This window comes from Eleutherodactylus coqui, chromosome 4 (genome assembly GCF_035609145.1).
Source record: "Eleutherodactylus coqui strain aEleCoq1 chromosome 4, aEleCoq1.hap1, whole genome shotgun sequence".
Taxonomy (NCBI): Eukaryota; Metazoa; Chordata; class Amphibia; order Anura; family Eleutherodactylidae; genus Eleutherodactylus; species Eleutherodactylus coqui.
Window position 1 is genome coordinate 289,047,972 of NC_089840.1, and position 21,392 is coordinate 289,069,363.

Here is a 21,392-nt window from a genome sequence, read left to right on the forward strand (position 1 = left end):
GACGCACGTATGATGATGGGTCTAGAAATTAGCACATGCGAGTATCATGCGGAGTCTACAAATTAGCACATATGACGCTGACGCTGGGCTTACATATTAACGTGCATAATGTTAGATTTGCACACTAGCATGTATGATGACGGGTTTACATGTCAACAGGTGAGGCATCCGGTTTATATAATAGCTGGGTTTAGATTGGCACATATAACATCAGGTCTACGTATTAGCTCTCCTAATGCTGAATTAGCACATATGATGCTGGGTTTACATATTAGCACATATGATGCTGGATTTACATATTAGCACATATGATGCTGGATTTACATATTAGCCAGGTTTACATGTAAGCACGCATAATGCTGGATTTGCACACTAACACATATGACATGGGAATTACATGTTAGCACATATGATGCCTGGTTCACACATCAGCACATATGACGCAGGGTTTACATACTAGCATGTATGGCTACATGTTGGTAAATATGGCATTGGGTTTACATACTGACGTGTGTTTTGACAAGCTGACATGTTAGCACATATGATGTTGGTTTACATGTTCACATATATGATATCATATTTGCATTTTCACTTGTATAACGTCGCGCTCACATACTAACACGTATGTCTCTGGGTTTACATATTCGTACATATGAGGCTGAAAGCTGTCTGTACGGAGGATATTTCTCTGGTCCCAGAGAGGTGGAGCCATGTCTGGAACGCCGCTGCAATATTTCGGCGCCGCGCGGAGCGGACTTTGTATAACGCAGATCCCTATCACTCAGTACAGTGAATCCTGGACAGTATCGGGGGCCGCAGCCGCCATATACAGCCCCGTTGTAGTGTGACTGCAGCCCCGGCGCCGCCCATCGTTTCGCCATTGCGCTGGTGTACGGAACTCGTATGATGCCCCATGTTTCCATATTGTTTGTTATTCCGAGCCTCCATTGTTCGCTGAAGGCTGTCATTAATGTTTCTGTGGATTATGAATGTGATGAACGCAGATTTCATACTGACCACAGCATCAGCCAGGAATTAGCGCCATTGTCTAAACGCCGTCACATGACCGGCTCGGATGGTAAACAGAAAAATGCATAAGAATAATAATTATCCTGATATTAGGGACACAAAGGCTCGTCAGCGGGCGGCCGCCGCTCGCACTACGGAGAACTTTCCTTCATTATGAACGCGTTGTACAAGTAGGAAACATGGCTCGTGGCCACAAGAAAAGCAATCAAGATTTCCGTGCTCCCAGCATGCCGCGTACGGCGCAGCGCTCGCTATTAGCCGGCAGGGTGAGCGCTCCCCCGGCTCATCTCGCATTCCTCGCACCTTCCCTCTGTTTGTTTTGTCAATGACTGAAGATGAGGGAACATGAATTATAGAAGGTTCTTCATTAGCGGCGGATATTTCCGGATTCTCCGTTTAAGTATTTAATGCGCAGCTCTTGAGATATCGAGCGCATCGCATTTATTTAAAGGGACGGCGCGTCTTAATTCACCGGCGGAGATTTGTTCCTGCAGAAACGTCTGTGGCTGAAGAAGTTTCATTCTGTACGTGCGTCTGCAACAAGTTCTCGGCGAGATAAACGAGCGTTCGGGCGTGTATGATATCGGTCGGAGAAACTGGGGCGGATATCGCGCTCATAAAAATGAGATTTTCATTACGAGTGTGATGCGATTTGCAAGAAAATGACATTGTGGCGAATCGCTCCAAGAAGAAAAGCGCACATGTAAGTAAATCCATTGCAAACAACTGGTATTTTTTCTGTGCGTCTCGCAACGCCTAAACTCGCACGGGAAAACTGCCGGAATAAATAAGTCTCAGGCCGCCTTCACACGAGCGCCAAAATCGCACGAGATTTGTGCGTTGCTTGTGCGAAATTTTTTTTGCCTTGCATGAACCCCATTCTTTTGAAAGGAGTCCTACACAGGAGCGATGTTTTCCCGCATTGTGATGCGATGTAGGAAACGAATCGCGGCATGTTCTATTTTTCTGCGTGCTCTCGCTTCGCAACGTTCATTGTTTTCATCGCACCACGTACTCTGCGCACACGATTCAAGGTCTCTCTCTGAAAACAATGGGAGAAACTCTGCGATCCCCCGCCGCCTCTGACAGCCGCGCCGCAGTGATGCCAGGCTATTGTGCCATGAAAGGGTCTCACATCCTAAGTGGTTTCACATGGATGGCGAAAGTGCCGCTGAATATCTGTGTGGACCGTCCGTACGGAAATTCCGCATGCATTTTTAAAACTGTTGAGTCTAAGCAGCGAAGTGGCCGAAATTTGCAAAAAGTCTCGCTGACACGCTGCCGAGAGTCCACGGCGGACAAGCCATGTGGAAACTGACATCGGTGCGAAATTCAAATCCGCAAAATGTCAATTTTGGCGCGGTTTCCTCTGCGGACTCTTCTCTTTATGGGGAGTGATTTCAGCAGCTGAAAACAGGCTGAAAGGCTGCTTCTAAATCAGCGCCATTTTTGAAGCAGGCTTTCCATTATGGAAATCTCATGGAATTTCCGTGTGATCCTGCTGCGGGCATTGTCAGAGATTTTCGTCGTGTGTGAACCCAGCCTAAGGGCACAATTACATGGGTGCGTTTCCTGCGCGATATCTGACTGATTGCGATATGGTCGGATATGACATGCGTTCAGATCACATTGTTTTTAATGTGTTTTATTCACATGAGCGATTTTTCTTGCGGACTGACGGTCGATCGCGGTGCATCCCAGCTTTGGCCAATCCGGTTTCGGAATTGCCCATTACTCCGTATGGGTTAAATTAATAAATCGCGTCGCAGTCGCATGTATGTATGAGTTTCATATGGATGCAATACGCTTTTTTTTTTTTTTTTTAATTTCCCTGTTGTTACAACATGCTATTTCCACACGCGTGTTGCAGATATGTGATGCGTTTTTCTTGCAAAACAAATCACACTTGCAGATTTTAAAGATATCGGATCGAGTTTTTCAGGTCACATGGTCCATCGGGGGGGCTGGCTGTTCCACTCATCTTAACAACTAAGCCAGCTCCCTTCTCTGTCGTAGCTGATGTGGAAACAGATGGGGGGCTGCCTTATTAAAGAGTAACCTGTCCGCAGGATGGGTCATTCATAGTTAAGCATCGGGGAACCGCCACTCAGGATTCCCAATGATAAGTTGATCACCCTGCTGCTGTCAGTCCAAGGGGCCGGACGGCGTGCCATAGCGGGCTTCACTCCCATTGGGCTAAAGTGACTATTGCACTAACGACATTTCTGCTTCTGATGCCGGGGTAATAGCCACATTCGCTCCCATTGATTTCAAAGGGAGTGAAGTCGCTATGGTACTTCCACTCCTGTCCCTGGTCATTTGGTCCTACTGCAATGACAGCAGGCCGGGTGATCAGCTGATTGCTGGGAATCCCGAGTGCTGGGTCCCCAGCAATTAACTATTGATGCCTGGAAAACGCCTTTTAAGATGGGTAGAACAGCCAGCCCCCGGCGATAACGTGATGGGCACGGACAGAGGCCATAGCACTTGACCTGGTGTCACTAAGGGGCTGAAGGTGGAGGTTCCCTCACCACAGCTCTGGGGAAGGACTCTGCCTCCTCGGACAATCCCTTTAAGTCATGAGTTGGGATACTTGGCCCAGAGCCGCAGGCGAGGTTGACATCCGTGTCGGAGGCGCCAGGATAGATCTAGCATAAAATCCAGGATGAAACAACGCCACATGCTGCACCACTTCATCCAGGAATATGCCGAAAAGCAAGAGGGAAGCCGGGTGGCCCCCTTTATAGTCAGCGGGGTCCATCCGGTGCTGCTGCTTCCGTCATTGGCTGTATCTGGCTTTCTGCTCCCATTATGGAAGAGGAACACAGAATACCAAATGCATGCGGTGCCCCCATGCCGACTGCTCAGATCTCATCACTGGCACTGTCTATGTTTTGTCCTGTGTGTATACATATGGTGAGATCCCCTACACTGACTCTTCCAGTGTCATAAACTGACCACTTTTATTATAGCCCCCAGCCCTCTCACAATTGGCGCTTCTCTGTATGGTAATTCTCCCCGTGACCCCGGAGTGCAGTATAAAATCACGTGACAAGTTTTCCGCGGATCAGTTTCAATGTGAATCCACATTAGATGGGAAAATCCAGCGATCGGAGTGACTTCCAACGAGGCTGGTCATTGGTGCTAGACTAGCCGGGGTCTCACCGCCAACCACGGCAGGGGGTGGGGTTCTCATGTAACGGTGGGGAGAGAATACAGAGAATGGAGTGATAGAGGAAAACATCCAGCAATAGGGGGTCCAGTGGATGGAAACAACTCATCACTGAAAGGGGTCGGAGGAGGATGTCAGGAATCATTCTGACCAACAGGCTGCACAGTCAGCTGAATACAACGCTGGAGCTCCAACTCGCCGTTCCTCCACACGGATGGTAGAACAGCAGACAACCAGATACAGCTCCATTGTGTCTAAGAGAAACAGAAAGACTCCAGTGGGCAAAAGAGCGCAAAACTTGTATCACTGAGCAACAGAAAAACATCTCCTGGTCAGACGGCTCCAGATTTCTGTTGCCCCGTGCTGATGGGAGGTCAGAATTTGAGCAGCATGAATTGATGACCCCTTCCTGTCAGCTGGGGCAGTTATGGTAAGGGGAAGGGTTTTCGTTTGGCACACCCCGGTTCCCCTGTTTCCTCGGGGACGAACACCGCGTGGAATTGTTATAGTTCTGAAGGACAAAGGAAGTCCAACCCCTGACTAGATGGGTTCTCTAATAAAAAGGCAATTCAGTATACGTTTTGCGTACAACACTGCATCGTGATACGATTGTACCTTGCCTTTTATCGTGACTGACAAGCTGCTGGTTACTGTATCGCGATAGTCATGGATATTACCATGTGATCTCTCCCCACCTTGTGTGACAACATTACAGGGGAAACAGCGTTGTCACCGTGTATCAGGATCTCCTTGCATTGTGTCTGGCCTACAATGGACGAGGACTGACTAATGACATCACACATCTGTCCGGGTTTCCTCGTGAGAACACATTGTACTCCGTTCCAGCCGGGAAGAGGTTAAGTAACAACTAAATAATATACAAATGAAGAAGAGAAGAAAGGCTCTTCGCTCGGCGGTGTTTATGAGGCTGATTGCTTCCTTTATACAATCGGACAATATTTTCAAACAGATCTTTCATCTTTGCGGAGATGAATGGCGCTCACCTACGTCTCTGCCTTCATTTCTCCCTTTCTTTAATTCTGACACATTTTCCGTTTCGGCGGCGGCTCCTGCTCAGCAAATTGAGAAGATCTTGAAAAGAATATTTCTGTTTGAAAAGGAATTAAGCTTCCCCTGAAAGGCTTCTTAAAGGTTGTGATATTCGCAGGCCGATAAAGCGCCACCTTTTTTAATGAAATTCTAATTAGCAATTTTCTGCACTCCTCCATTAGTCGGATCAGATTAGACGCATTTGCACAGTCTTCCTTTTAATTAACTGCGCTCTTAACGAGTTTGCAGCAATTGTCAGCGGCTGAGAAGAGCGGCTGGGTACAGACAGACGTGTGAACCGTCAGAGGTTGATGAGGTCCCTGCACTAATGTCACTGCCGTGTCGTGCACGCGTATGGCGGCACAAGGCCGCTATCATGGCATGGACACGAGCGCTCCTCTCGTTACCACCACCTGACCGATCTACTGTAATACAGTCCAAGATCACATCCACATGACTCCCAACAGACCGCGGTGCCACGACGGAGCCTCTACAGATAACCCCAGGCTCAGCGGCGATCAGCCTTCTCATCAACGTGTCTCCTCCATATTTGTCTTCACATTACATCTACGGTACGAAGAAGCTTCAGCCCAATCATTTCCAGTTCAGGCGGAAGATCTGCGGAAAGATCCACTTGGGATTTTCCTTTTATGTTCCTAAGATTCTCAAGATATTTCACAATTAAAGTTGAAAGGCACCAAAATTCCTCATTTAGTGATTGTTGAATTCTTGCACGCAATAAAAGACTTTCATATGGAAACATCCATAAATGATCCCGCTTGTCATTTTTCACATGATCATCCTCAGATGACTACAAATGTCCCATGACCTTCCAAACACACATGATCCCATGTGCGACCTTTCACAAATGATCCCTTACATGACATTCTACAAATGATCCTGCATATGATCTACCCTAAATGATTTCACACGTGACCTTCCACAAATGATCACTTTTGTTGACCTTTCACAAATGATCCCTCATGTGACCTTCCCTAAATGATCCCTCATGTGACCTTCCTCAAATGATCCCTCATGTGACACAGATTGCCTCCCCTAGATTGCCCTACAAAAAATTGTTTATGGATGTTCCTGCAATTAATTCCACATGCGACCTTCCACAAATTATTATCTACAAGTGATCTGCCACAGATCATTCCACAATACCATGCCCAACCCTCCCCAAATTATTCCACGCAAGTCGTCACTTAACCTTCCACAGATGACCCACAAATAATTGTCCCCAAATGATCCCACAGATGATCTCACAAAATGATTATTTACAAGTGATCTTCCACAAATAATTATCCACAAGCGATCCCACACATGACCCTTCACGAATTATCTACAAGTGACCTCTCACAGATGAATCCACATAAGATTATCCACAAATGATCCTACATGTAACCCTTCACGAATGATCCCACAGGTGATCCTAAAAATGATTATCTACGAGTGACTCCCCACAGATGATTTCTACTGGTGATCCCACAAATGATTATCTAGAAATGATCCCAAACGTAACCCTTCATGAATCATTTGATCCCACAGATGATTCCATAAATGATTGTCCACAAATAATCCCGCAAATATCCATCCACAAATGATGTCACATAGACGACCCTATAAACTCTTTTATCCCCCCCCCCCATCCTCCCATGGCCACAACATGCCAAAGTCATCAACGGAACAGCCATTCGGTTTCTGAAGTCATGTGATCAATCACACGGCCGTGACCCGTGCACGTCTCCAGTGATTGTAGTATAAATAGTCCAATCCGACGACTCTGTAGTCAAACTTGGGATGAAGACAAAGACTCCCGATATGTGTGAAAAGGTTCGCCATGTTTCCTCTTGAAGACTTTATCTTCAGATCTTCAAATGTTCTTGAGAGTCACACGATCCACTGCGACCCTATAACTCCAGGGCGTGAATACTTTTTGTTGGCTGTATATGGTGGGATTCACATATAACCACTGCGACTCTGACTCCAGGGCGTGAATACTTTTTACACTTCTAATGATATCATTCCGTGGTATTAATCAGTCCGCGAGCTCCACTTGGTGCATTGCCACTGATGATCTGAGACTTGACGAGTCGTCTAAATGTCTTAAAGAGACGGGTGACTGCTCGGCCTTGGAAAGTCCTCGGGTGGACGGTGAGAATGAGGAAAGGTCCTGGCTTGGATGTCCTCCCATCTTTCCTTCCATCCTAGATCCCCCCAACCCCCCCACTCCGCTCTCTGTCATTGATGGGCAGATGTGCGGAGCGCAGGAAAAGGCTACGAGATTAGAGAAGCCGCAGTGTAACATTTACGCCTCGTGTCTGCCATTCCCGGCAACAATAGACATTGTTTTTATGTGCGTGGAGATAAGAGATTCCCTTTTATATTGTAATACTACAGATAAGGCGTATCATCCGCCGGCTGCATTTACAGAAGATCACGCCGCCTGTGATAACCCCGGTTATTATCTGCTGCAGAAATGCGGTGTTTTCACCGGGCGGTGGAATACTCAGAAGCAGGTGGATCAGTTTCTAATGGCTTAATATACGGGAAATGAAGATAACATTTAGTAGAAACGCCGACACCTTCCACCGTCCGCAGGATCCACATTCCTGCTAGTTCAAGAGAAGCCGGAATCCTCCAGACTCGTGTAGGAGATGAAGCGGGGTTAATAATACCTGGCGGACCACTCACATGTAAAGGTTAATCATGGAAGACGCATTGAAATGTCACACAGTGATAACCCCCAACTTCTCAACTCAAATATAAAGAGCTGAGTTATAAAATCCTGCCAGAAAGATTCATATATTCACAACAAATCACAATGTAACCCAAATTACACACCAATAACCCTAACTATACTAACCTGACCTATACGCAACCCCAACTACAGTATACTAACCTGACCTATACGCAACCCCAACTATGGTATACTAACCTGACCTATACACAAATAACCCCAACTACAGTATACTAACCTGACCTATACGCAACCCCAACTATGGTATACTAACCTGACCTATACACAAATAACCCCAACCACAGTATACTAACCTGACCTATACACAAATAACCCCAACTACAGTATACTAACCTGACCTATACACAAATAACCCCAACTACAGTATACTAACCTGACCTATACACAAATAACCCCAACTACAGTATACTAACCTGACCTATACGCAACCCCAACTATGGTATACTAACCTGACCTATACACAAATAACCCCAACTACAGTATACTAACCTGACCTATACACAAATAACCCCAACTACGGTATACTAACCTGACCTATACGCAACCCCAACTACGGTATACTAACCTGACCTATACACAACCCCAACTACAGTATACTAACCTGACCAATACGCAAATAACCCCAACTACAGTATACTAACCTGACCTATACACAAATAACCCCAACCACAGTATACTAACCTGACCTATACGCAACCCCAACTACAGTATACTAACCTGACCTATACACAACCCAAACTACAGTATACTAACCTGACCTATACACAAATAACCCCAACTACGGTATACTAACCTGACCTATACACAAATAACCCCAACTACAGTATACTAACCTGACCTATACACAAATAACCCCAACTACAGTATACTAACCTGACCTATACACAAATAACCCCAACTACAGTATACTAACCTGACCTATACACAAATAACCCCAACTACGGTATACTAACCTGACCTATACGCAACCCCAACTACGGTATACTAACCTGACCTATACACAACCCCAACTACAGTATACTAACCTGACCAATACGCAAATAACCCCAACTACAGTATACTAACCTGACCTATACACAAATAACCCCAACCACAGTATACTAACCTGACCTATACGCAACCCCAACTACAGTATACTAACCTGACCTATACACAACCCAAACTACAGTATACTAACCTGACCTATACACAAATAACCCCAACTACGGTATACTAACCTGACCTATACACAAATAACCCCAACTACAGTATACTAACCTGACCTATACACAAATAACCCCAACTACGGTATACTAACCTGACCTATACACAAATAACCCCAACTACAGTATACTAACCTGACCTATACACAAATAACCCCAACTACGGTATACTAACCTGACCTATACACAAATAACCCCAACCACGGTATACTAACCTGACCTATACACAAATAAACTATACTATGGTATACTAACCTGACCTATACACAAATAACCCCAACTACAGTATACTAACCTGACCTATACACAAATAACCCCAACCACAGTATACTAACCTGACCTATACGCAACCACAACTACAGTATACTAACCTGACCTATACACAAATAACCCCAACTACAGTATACTAACCTGACCTATACACAAATAACCCCAACTACAGTATACTAACCTGACCTATACCTAACCCCAACTACAGTATACTAACCTGACCTATACGCAACCCCAACTACAGTATACTAACCTGACCTATACCTAACCCCAACTACAGTATACTAACCTGACCTATACACAACCCCAACTACAGTATACTAACCTGACCTATACGCGAATAACCCCAACTACTGTATACTAACCTGACCCATACACAACCCCAACTACGGTATACTAGCCTGACCTATACACAAATAACCCCAACTACAGTATACTAACCTGACCTATACACAACCCCAACTACTGTATACTAACCTGACCCATACACAACCCCAACTACGGTATACTAGCCTGACCTATACACAAATAACCTCAACTACAGTATACTAACCTGACCTATACACAAATAACCCCAACTACAGTATACTAACCTGTACGCAACCCCAACTACAGTATACTAACCTGACCTATATGCAACCCCAACTACAGTATACTAACCTGACCTATATGCAACCCCAACTACAGTATACTAACCTGACCTATACGCAACCCCAACTACAGTATACTAACCTGACCAATACGCAACCCCAACTACAGTATACTAACCTGACCTATACACAAATAACCCCAACTACAGTATACTAACCTGACCCATACACAACCCCAACTACAGTATACTAACCTGACCTATACGCAACCCCAACTACAGTATACTAACCTGACCTATACCTAACCCCAACTACAGTATACTCTAGATTTACTCTAGAAAAAAGAAGGTTAAGAGGCGACCGAATAACCATGTATAAGTACATGAGGGGACAACACATGGATCTCTCCCGCGATCTGTTTACACCCAGGACCACGACGGTAACAAGAGGACATCCGCTACGATTAGAGGAAAGTAGGTTTCATCACCAACACAGAAAGGGGTTCTTTACTGTAAGAGCAGTTAGACTGTGGAACTCTCTGCCGGAGGAAGTGGTGATGGCAAAATCCATAGAGGAGTTTAAAAGGGGACTTGATGTCTTTCTGGAGAAGGATATTACAGGATATAAATATTAGGTTAAGTGTCAATCCTGGTATACAGGCAGGTAGGAACTATTAGGGGTTGATCCAGGGAACAGTCTGATTGCCATTAGGGAGTCGGGAAGGAATTTTTCCCCCAAAAGGGCTAATTGGCTTCTGGCCTTGGGGTTTTTTGCCTTCCTCTGGATCAACACAGTAGGATAGACAGGCTGGACTAGATGGACAATGTCTTCATTCGGCCTTACATACTATGTTACTATGTTACTAACCAGACCTATACACAACCCCAACTACAGTATACTAACCTGACCTATACGCAACCCCAACTACTGTATACTAACCTGACCTATACACAAATAACCCCAACTACAGTATACTAACCTCACCTATACGCAACCCCAACTACAGTATACAAACCTGACCTATACGCAAATAACCCCAACTACAGTATACTAACCTGACCTATACACAAATAACCCCAACTACGGTATACTAACCTGACCTATACGCGAATAACCCCAACTACAGTATACTAACCTGACCTATACGCAACCCCAACTACAGTATACTAACCTGACCTATACACAAATAACCCCAACTACAGTATACTAACCTGACCTATACACAAATAACCCCAACTACAGTATACTAACCTGACCTATACACAACCCCAACTACGGTATACTAACCTCACCTATACACAAATAACCCCAACTACAGTATACTAACCTGACGTATACGCAAATAACCCCAACTACAGTATACTAACCTGACCTATATGCAAATAACCCCAACTACGGTATACTAACGTGACCTATACACAAATAACCCCAACTACAGTATACTAACCTGACCTATACACAAATAACCCCAACTACAGTATACTAACCTGACCTATACACAAATAACCCCAACTACTGTATACTAACCTGACCTATACACAACCCCAATTACGGTATACTAACCTGACCTATACGCGAATAACCCCAACTACTGTATACTAACCTGACCAATACGCAACCCCAACTACAGTATACTAACCTGACCCATACACAACCCCAACTACGGTATACTAGCCTGACCTATACACAAATAACCCCAACTACAGTATACTAACCTGACCTATACACAAATAACCTCAACTACAGTATAATAACCTGACCTATACACAAATAACCCCAACTACAGTATACTAACCTGTACGCAACCCCAACTACAGTATACTAACCTGACCTATATGTAACCCCAACTACAGTATACTAACCTGACCTATACGCAACCCCAACTACAGTATACTAACCTGACCTATACACAACCCCAACTACAGTATACTAACCTGACGTATACGCAACCCCAACTAGTGTATACTAACCTGACCTATACACAAACAACCCCAACTACAGTATACTAACCTGACCTGTACGCAACCCCAACTACAGTATACAAACCTGACCTATACGCAAATAACCCCAACTACAGTATACTAACCTGACCTATACACAACCCCAACTACGGTATACTAACCTGACCTATACACAAATAACCCCAACTACAGTATACTAACCTGACCTATATGCAACCCCAACTACAGTATACTAACCTGACCTATACACAAATAACCCCAACTACGGTATACTAACCTGACCTATACACAACCCCAATTACGGTATACTAACCTGACCTATACGCGAATAACCCCAACTACTGTATACTAACCTGACCAATACGCAACCCCAACTACAGTATACTAACCTGACCTATACGCAAATAACCCCAACTACAGTATACTAACCTGACCCATACACAACCCCAACTACAGTATACTAACCTGACCTATACGCAAATAACCCCAACTACAGTATACTAACCTGACCTATACGCAACCCCAACTACTGTATACTAACCTGACCTATACACAAATAACCCCAACTACAGTATACTAACCTGACCTATACACAACCCCAACTACAGTATACTAACCTGACCTATACGCAACCCCAACTACAGTATACAAACCTGACCTATACGCAAATAACCCCAACTACAGTATACTAACCTGACCTATACACAACCCCAACTACGGTATACTAACCTGACCTATACACAAATAACCCCAACTACAGTATACTAACCTGACCTATACACAAATAACCCCAACTACGGTATACTAACCTGACCTATACACAACCCCAATTACGGTATACTAACCTGACCTATACGCGAATAACCCCAACTACTGTATACTAACCTGACCAATACGCAACCCCAACTACAGTATACTAACCTGACCTATACGCAAATAACCCCAACTACAGTATACTAACCTGACCCATACACAACCCCAACAACGGTATACTAGCCTGACCTATACACAAATAACCCCAACTACAGTATACTAACCTGACCTATACACAAATAACCTCAACTGCAGTATACTAACCTGACCTATACACAAATAACCCCAACTACAGTATACTAACCTGTACGCAACCCCAACTACAGTATACTAACCTGACCTATATGCAACCCCAACTACAGTATACTAACCTGACCTATACGCAACCCCAACTACAGTATACTAACCTGACCTATACACAACCCCAACTACAGTATACTAACCTGACCTATACGCAACCCCAACTACAGTATACAAACCTGACCTATACGCAAATAACCCCAACTAGAGTATACTAACCTGACCTATACACAACCCCAACTACAGTATACTAACCTGACCTATATGCAACCCCAACTACAGTATACTAAACTGACCTGTACGCAACCACAACTACAGTATACTAACCTGACCTATACGCAACCCCAACTACGGTATACTAACCTGACCTATACGCAACCCCAACTACAGTATACTAACCTGACCTATACGCAACCCCAACTACAGTATACTAACCTGACCTATACCCAACCCCAACTACAGTATACTAACCTGACCTATACACAAATAACCCCAACTACAGTATACTAACCTGACCAATACACAAATAACCCCAACTACGGTATACTAACCTGACCTATACGCAACCCCAACTACAGTATACTAACCTGACCTATACGCAAATAACCCCAACTACAGTATACTAACCTGACCAATACGCAACCCCAACTACAGTATACTAACCTGACCTATACGCAACCCCAACTACGGTATACTAACCTGACCTATACACAAATAACCCCAACTACAGTATACTAACCTGACCTATACACAAATAACCCCAACTACAGTATACTAACCTGACGTATACGCAAATAACCCCAACTACAGTATACTAACCTGACCTATACACAACCCCAACTACAGTATACTAACCTGACCTATACAGAAATAACCCCAACTACAGTATACTAACCTGACCAATACACAAATAACCCCAACTACGGTATACTAACCTGACCTATACGCAACCCCAACTACAGTATACTAACCTGACCTATACGCAAATAACCCCAACTACAGTATACTAACCTGACCAATACGCAACCCCAACTACAGTATACTAACCTGACCTATACGCAACCCCAACTACGGTATACTAACCTGACCTATACACAAATAACCCCAACTACAGTATACTAACCTGACCTATACACAAATAACCCCAACTACAGTATACTAACCTGACGTATACGCAAATAACCCCAACTACAGTATACTAACCTGACCTATACGCAAATAACCCCAACTACAGTATACTAACCTGACCTATACGCAACCCCAACTACAGTATACTAACCTGAGCTATACACAAATAACCCCAACTACAGTATACTAACCTGACCTATACACAAGCCCAACTACAGTATACTAACCTGACCTATATGCAAATAACACCAACTACGGTATACTAACCTGACCTATACATAATATATACCCCAACTACAGTATACTAACCTGACCTGTACGCAACCCCAACTACAGTATACTAACCTGACCTATGCGCAAATAACTCCAACTACAGTATACTAACCTAACCTGTACGCAACCCCAACTACAGTATACTAACCTGACCTATACGCAACCCCAACTACAGTATACTAACCTGACCTATACGCAACCCCAACTACAGTATACTAACCTGACCTATACACAACCCCAACTACAGTATACTAACCTGACCAATACACAAATAACCCCAACTACAGTATACTAACCTGACCTATACGCAAATAACCCCAACTACGGTATACTAACCTGACTTATACGCAAATAACCCCAACTACGGTATACTAACCTGACCTATACGAAAATAACCTCAACTATGGTATACTAACCTGACCTATACACAACCCCAACTACGATATACTAACCTGACTTATACACAAATAACCCCAACTATGGTATACTAACCTGACCTATACACAAATAACCCCAACTACAGTATACTAACCTGACCTATGCACAAATAACCCCAACTACGGTATACTAACCTGACCTATACACAAATAACCCAAACTACGGTATACTAACCTGACCTATACACAAATAACCCCAACTACAGTATACTAACCTGACCTATACACAAATAACCCCAACTACAGTATACTAACCTGACCTATACCTAACCCCAACTACAGTATACTAACCTGACCCATACACAACCCCAACTACTGTATACTAACCTGACCAATACGCAACCCCAACTACAGTATACTAACCTGACCTATACCTAACCCCAACTACAGTATACTAACCTGACCTATACACAACCCCAACTACGGTATACTAACCTGACCAATACGCAACCCCAACTACAGTATACTAACCTGACCTATACGCAAATAACCCGAACTACAGTATACTAACCTGACCCATACACAACCCCAACTACGGTATACTAGCCTGACCTATACACAAGTAACCCCAACCACGGTATACTAACCTGACCTATACACAAATAACCCCAACTACAGTATACTAACCTGACCTATACGCAACCCCAACTACAGTATACTAACCTGACCTATACACAACCCTAACTACAGTATACTAACCTGACCTATACGCAAATAACCCCAACTACAGTATACTAACCTGACCTATACACAACCTCAACTACAGTATATTAACCTGACCTATACACAACCCCAACTACAGTATACTAACCTGACCTATACGCAAATAACCCCAACTACAGTATACTAACCTGACCTATACGCAACCCCAACTACAGTATACTAACCTGACCTATATGCAAATAACCCCAACTACGGTATACTAACCTGACCTATACGCAACCCCAACTACAGTATACTAACCTGACCTATACGCAAATAACCCCAACTACAGTATACTAACCTGACCTATACGCAACCCCAACTACAGTATACTAACCTGACCTATACGCAAATAACCCCAACTACGGTATACTAACATGACCTATACGCAACCCCAACTACAGTATACTAAACTGACCAATACGCAACCCCAACTACGGTATACTAACCTGACCTATACGCAACCCCAACTACAGTATACTAACCTGACCTATACGCAACCCCAACTACAGTATACTAACCTGACCTATACGCAACCCCAACTACAGTATACTAACCTGACCTATACACAAATAACCCCAACTACAGTATACTAACCTGACGTATACGCAAATAACCCCAACTACAGTATACTAACCTGACCTATACACAACCCCAACTACGGTATACTAACCTGACCTATACACAAATAACCCCAACTACAGTATACTAACCTGACCTATACGCAACCCCAACTACAGTATACTAACCTGACCTATACACAAATAACCCCAACTACGGTATACTAACCTGACCTATACACAACCCCAATTACGGTATACTAACCTGACCTATACGCGAATAACCCCAACTACTGTATACTAACCTGACCAATACGCAACCCCAACTACAGTATACTAACCTGACCTATACGCAAATAACCCCAACTACAGTATACTAACCTGACCCATACACAACCCCAACTACAGTATACTAACCTGACCTATACGCAAATAACCCCAACTACAGTATACTAACCTGACCTATACGCAACCCCAACTACTGTATACTAACCTGACCTATACACAAATAACCCCAACTACAGTATACTAACCTGACCTATACACAACCCCAACTACAGTATACTAACCTGACCTATACGCAACCCCAACTACAGTATACAAACCTGACCTATACGCAAATAACCCCAACTACAGTATACTAACCTGACCTATACACAACCCCAACTACGGTATACTAACCTGACCTATACACAAATAACCCCAACTACAGTATACTAACCTGACCTATACACAAATAACCCCAACTACGGTATACTAACCTGACCTATACACAACCCCAATTACGGTATACTAACCTGACCTATACGCGAATAACCCCAACTACTGTATACTAACCTGACCAATACGCAACCCCAACTACAGTATACTAACCTGACCTATACGCAAATAACCCCAACTACAGTATACTAACCTGACCCATACACAACCCCAACTACGGTATACTAGCCTGACCTATACACAAATAACCCCAACTACAGTATACTAACCTGACCTATACACAAATAACCTCAACTACAGTATACTAACCTGACCTATACACAAATAACCTCAACTACGGTATACTAACCTGACCTATACACAAATAACCCCAACTACAGTATACTAACCTGTACGCAACCCCAACTACAGTATACTAACCTGACCTATATGCAACCCCAACTACAGTATACTAACCTGACCTATACGCAACCCCAACTACAGTATACTAACCTGACCTATACACAACCCCAACTACAGTATACTAACCTGACCTATACGCAACCCCAACTACAGTATACAAACCTGACCTATACGCAAATAACCCCAACTAGAGTATACTAACCTGACCTATACACAACCCCAACTACAGTATACTAACCTGACCTATATGCAACCCCAACTACAGTATACTAAACTGACCTGTACGCAACCACAACTACAGTATACTAACCTGACCTATACGCAACCCCAACTACGGTATACTAACCTGACCTATACGCAACCCCAACTACAGTATACTAACCTGACCTATACGCAACCCCAACTACAGTATACTAACCTGACCTATACCCAACCCCAACTACAGTATACTAACCTGACCTATACACAAATAACCCCAACTACAGTATACTAACCTGACCAATACACAAATAACCCCAACTACGGTATACTAACCTGACCTATACGCAACCCCAACTACAGTATACTAACCTGACCTATACACAAATAACCCCAACTACAGTATACTAACCTGACCAATACACAAATAACCCCAACTACGGTATACTAACCTGACCTATACGCGAATAACCCCAACTACTGTATACTAACCTGACCAATACGCAACCCCAACTACAGTATACTAACCAGACCTATACGCAAATAACCCCAACTACAGTATACTAACCTGACCCATACACAACCCCAACTACAGTATACTAACCTGACCTATACGCAAATAACCCCAACTACAGTATACTAACCTGACCTATACGCAACCCCAACTACTGTATACTAACCTGACCTATACACAAATAACCCCAACTACAGTATACTAACCTGACCTATACACAACCCCAACTACAGTATACTAACCTGACCTATACGCAACCCCAACTACAGTATACAAACCTGACCTATACGCAAATAACCCCAACTACAGTATACTAACCTGACCTATACACAACCCCAACTACGGTATACTAACCTGACCTATACACAAATAACCCCAACTACAGTATACTAACCTGACCTATACACAAATAACCCCAACTACGGTATACTAACCTGACCTATACACAACCCCAATTACGGTATACTAACCTGACCTATACGCGAATAACCCCAACTACTGTATACTAACCTGACCAATACGCAACCCCAACTACAGTATACTAACCTGACCTATACGCAAATAACCCCAACTACAGTATACTAACCTGACCCATACACAACCCCAACTACGGTATACTAGCCTGACCTATACACAAATAACCCCAACTACAGTATACTAACCTGACCTATACACAAATAACCTCAACTGCAGTATACTAACCTGACCTATACACAAATAACCCCAACTACAGTATACTAACCTGACCTATACACAAATAACCCCAACGACGGTATACTAACCTGACCTATACACAAATAACCCCAACTACAGTATACTAACCTGACCTATATGCAAATAACCCCAACTACAGTATACTAACCTGACCTATATGCAACCCCAACTACGGTATACTAACCTGACCTATACGCAACCCCAACTACGGTATACTAACCTGACCTATACGCAACCCCAACTATAGTATACTAACCTGACCTATACGCAACGCCAACTACAGTATACTAACCTGACCTATACCCAACCCCAACTACAGTATACTAACCTGACCTATACACAAATAACCCCAACTACAGTATACTAACCTGACCTATACGCAAATAACCCCAACTGCAGTATACTAACCTGACCTATACACAACCCCAACTACGGTATACTAACCTGACCTATACACAAATAAGCCCAACTACAGTAAACTAACCAGACCTATACACAAATAACCCCGACTACAGTATACTAACCTGACCAATACACAAATAACCCCAACTACGGTATACTAACCTGACCTATACGCAACCCCAACTACAGTATACTAACCTGACCTATACGCAAATAACCCCAACTACAGTATACTAACCTGACCAATACGCAACCCCAACTACAGTATACTAACCTGACCTATACGCAACCCCAACTACGGTATACTAACCTGACCTATACACAAATAACCCCAACTACAGTATACTAACCTGACCTATACACAAATAACCCCAACTACAGTATACTAACCTGACGTATACGCAAATAACCCCAACTACAGTATACTAACCTGACCTATACACAAATAACCCCAACTACAGTATACTAACCTGACGTATACGCAACCCCAACTACAGTATACTAACCTGACCTATACACAACCCCAACTACAGTATACTAACCTGACCTATACACAAATAACCCCAACTACAGTATACTAACCTGACCAATACACAAATAACCCCAACTACGGTATACTAACCTGACCTATACGCAACCCCAACTACAGTATACTAACCTGACCTATACGCAAATAACCCCAACTACAGTATACTAACCTGACCAATACGCAACCCCAACTACAGTATACTAACCTGACCTATACGCAACCCCAACTACGGTATACTAACCTGACCTATACACAAATAACCCCAACTACAGTATACTAACCTGACCTATACACAAATAACCCCAACTACAGTATACTAACCTGACGTATACACAAATAACCCCAACTACAGTATACTAACCTGACCTATACACAACCCCAACTACAGTATACTAACCTGACCTATACAGAAATAACCCCAACTACAGTATACTAACCTGACCAATACACAAATAACCCCAACTACGGTATACTAACCTGACCTATACGCAACCCCAACTACAGTATACTAACCTGACCTATACGCAAATAACCCCAACTACAGTATACTAACCTGACCAATACGCAACCCCAACTACAGTATACTAACCTGACCTATACGCAACCCCAACTACGGTATACTAACCTGACCTATACACAAATAACCCCAACTACAGTATACTAACCTGACCTATACACAAATAACCCCAACTACAGTATACTAACCTGACGTATACGCAAATAACCCCAACTACAGTATACTAACCTGACCTATACGCAAATAACCCCAACTACAGTATACTAACCTGACCTATACACAAATAACCCCAACTACAGTATACTAACCTGACCTATACGCAAATAACCCCAACTACAGTATACTAACCTGACCTATACGCAAATAACCCCAACTACAGTATACTAACCTGACCTATACGCAACCCCAACTACAGTATACTAACCTGACCTATACGCAAATAACCCCAACTACGGTATACTAACATGACCTATACGCAAATAACCACAACTACAGTATACTAACCTAACCTATACGCAAATAACCCCAACTACTGTATACTAACCTGACCTATACACAAATAACCCCAACTACAGTATACTAACCTGACCTATACGCAACCCCAACTACGGTATACTAACCTGACCTATACGCAACCCCAACTACAGTATACTAACCTGACCTATACGCAACCCCAACTACAGTATACTAACCTGACCTATACACAAATAACCCCAACTACAGTATACTAACCTGACGTATACGCAAATAACCCCAACTACAGTATACTAACCTGACCTATACGCAAATAACCCCAACTACAGTATACTAACCTGACCTATACGCAAATAACCCCAACTACAGTATACTAACCTGACCTATACACAAATAACCCCTACTACGGTATACTAACCTGACCTATACACAAATAACCCCAACTACAGTATACTAACCTGACCTATATGCAAATAACCCCAACTACAGTATACTAACCTGACCTATACGCAAATAACCCCAACTACGGTATACTAACGTGACCTATACGCAACCCCAACTACGGTATACTAACCTGACCTATACACAAATAACCCCAACTACGGTATACTAACCTGACCTATACACAAATAACCCCAACTACGGTATACTAACCTGACCTATACGCAACC